General features: G+C 35.2%; 1 pseudogene; it reads left to right on the top strand.

Moving 5' to 3' along the window:
* Positions 1–2,759, top strand: part of LOC116901021 — an 8,736-nt pseudogene extending 5,977 nt beyond the window's left edge.
* The last annotated feature ends 343 nt before the right edge of the window (positions 2,760–3,102 follow it).

Raw genomic sequence — 3,102 nt, forward strand, 5'->3', positions numbered from 1 at the left:
CAAGACGTAGCGCGGGACAGTGTACTTTATTAAATTCTTATTCTGCTTATGGACAAACATCAAAATCAATCACAACTACAACACAGAGGCTCTCTGTCAATCTATAATGTATTGTTACCACCACATTTGATTGTGATAACCCAGCTTCCTCAATTTCCCCAAGCCCATGCATTCAGTTGTTGCTGTTTTTTAATGTTTTCTTAACAAACTGTTTTTAGTGTACATTTTCCATCATGTAAACTGAAACTTTTCTATATTTTAACAGATTGTAAAAGTAAATCAACAACAAAAGTTCATATAAAGAGCACTCAATTTGAACAGTTCCATTAGTAGCCACTCACAGAATGGCTTCATGTCATAACACTCCCCTGACATTTGAGCTTCCTTTGAATGAGTTATTTTTAGATTTTATTGTTGTATCACCTTTGCACCCAGCAATGGTCATAAGCCTGGTACATGAAGAGATGGATACACTAATGTGATATTGCTTAGGTATGTTGAAACTACTTCAAGTATGTATAGACACAATGATGCTCCATAGTGAAATCGTAAAAATGTATTTCTTAGAATAGTGTTTTCATCGCACATAACAAATAACTACATAGACAAAGTATGAGTCCTTTCCATCCAATTCTTCTTCAGGTTGAATAAATATTGCAATCTATGTTACCACCTGAGTCTTTATAATAAGGAGTACCAACACTCCAGAGTCTCTTAGCTTCATTTTGCATGGTGATATAGAAGTGTTCTTGAAATCAGCTTCAATAAATTGCTTTTACATCCTCCAGATGTGTTCTTTGGGTACTAGTTTACATTATCCTGGAAAATTTTGTGTAGAGGATCTCAGGGAACTCTACCTGAACATATAAACATGGAAATAGACCTCAGCACATACAGGAGAATGCTACAAGAAAGATAAGGGACCATGAGCCCTTACTAGTGATTTCTAGGCCACAGGATATAGAAGAAAGGATGTAGTTTACAGTAACAGCCTTCATTCTATTAAAAACTCTTCTAAATTTAACCATCTCTGCAGAAACTATTTCACAACCAAGTGGTAGGTGACACTAACATAAATATAAACACAGCAATGTGTCATGCTATGTCAGTGTAGAGATCTCTTTCCTTCTTGTCTTGAATGTTAAAGGTGTAAAGGATAACCCATTTATTCCTGTCTACTGTATTTTCCCATAGACACAGGATAACCTTCTCAGGTAACATGATTCTTGGTAGCCTGTAAGTAATCAATTATGATACAAGAATAAATAAAAAAGAAAATTCTATTGAGGCACCTACATTGCCAATGTGATTTTAATGAGAAATAGATTAAAGATTTTTAAAAAAATGTCCATGGGCTTGGGTAATAACTTTTACAGATTGAGTGAATCCTGATTCTCCTAAGAGTCCTCTCCCTTAATCAATTGTTTAATTTTAAAATAAATATGTTGATAGATACTGTTTTTTCAATAAATACTGCTTTGGCTTCAGTCAGAGAAGATGCACCTAACTCTTAAGAGACTGGAGGCCCCAAGAAGTTTAGAGGTCTGGTGGTGTGGTGAGGTGGGGATATACTTGTGGAGACACAAGGTATGGGTAAGGGGAGGGGAAGAGGTGTGGAACTGTAGGGGACTGGGAGAGGAATAAAATCTGTAGTATAAATCAATCAATAAAAATTTATGTCTTTAATTATTAGTGATGAGAGTTTGTAGGGGAGATACTTAAAGAAATAGTCTTTAAGATTCTTGTTCTACCTCATGTGTTTGCATAAATCATTCTTCTATGTCCTGTGCTCTGTTGAATGTCAATATGGTGTTAACTCCTTGGTTCTCCAAATCTTTCCTTTCTTTGCATAATGGATTAGGACCTCTGAAAACCTGACTGCTACATAAAAAGAAATTCCTACATAAACATTGTCAGTCATGCATATTGTGTGTGTTGAGTAAAGCATTAGAGAATCTTAGACCATTTCTACCTGAAGAGAGTGGGTGAATCTCATTTCGTTGATATGAAAGTTAATCCTAGAAGATGCATGGGATTCACTTTTGATTCCACTGTGTTCTTAACACTTTGTTTGCTTTCACTATTTGATTCTCTATAGTTCTGACATGTTGAGCCTTTGGTTCCCTGTGGGAAAAGGAACTAAATATATTTAATTAAATATGTAAGACACACTTGAGAATTTCAGAATCAAAAGATATTCCTAGTAACACTTGCACTTAAGGTGAAGACAATGGAAGGATTTATTACTTTTGTATTGAAAAACAATTTTAGTGAAACATCTGATGTCCTCATGATCATGTAGGAATGAGTATGAATAAAGGAAAAGAATGTATTTTCTGCTGTGACTAGGATTCAGCTAAAGTTTAATAGTGAGGAACAGAACTTCATCCTCATTTGTGAGCTTAGGTTTGAAGTTAGTCCTGTGCTTTGATCCCCAGATATCATTTGTCCTCTAAGTAGCCTTGCATTGATGAATACAAGCTTTTACTGTCCCTTCCTGGTTGACTCCTCAGAGTCACTACTCCAAAATATTAGAACCACTGTGTTTTCTATGTCCTATCTCACTTCCTTGAAATTAAAATAACTTATTAGAAGTTCAGTCTAAAGTTAAAAGTGAATCTTTTTCTCTTCTCCTTAAGTGGTGGCTAAGAGGATCTTGTTATTTGATGTGATCCTAGGAAAAACTGCATGTATGAAGACACAGGGCTGACTTGAGCATCTGTCTCTTAAATGAAGAGACTGATCAGAAAGAGGTATGAACATAGCATATGTCATAGATACATTGTGAAAATAGAGGAATGTACAAGCTTGTAAGATTGTGAAAGTAAAGGTGGGATCATGTGGGATACAATAAAAAAAAAGAAATAACCTAACAGACTGGACAAATAAACAGGATCCAGTATTTTGCTGCATACAGGAAATACAACTCAGTAACAAAGACAGAAACTACCTGAGAGCAAAAAATCTGGAAAAAAAATCCTAGCAAGTGGTCCCAAGAAACACGCTAGAGTAGCCATTCTAATACCCAACAAAATCTAATTTCAACCAAAAATTATCAATACTGATAAGGAGGGACACTTCATACTCTACAAATGAAAAATC

This window comes from Rattus rattus, chromosome 5 (genome assembly GCF_011064425.1).
Source record: "Rattus rattus isolate New Zealand chromosome 5, Rrattus_CSIRO_v1, whole genome shotgun sequence".
Lineage (NCBI taxonomy): Eukaryota > Metazoa > Chordata > Mammalia > Rodentia > Muridae > Rattus > Rattus rattus.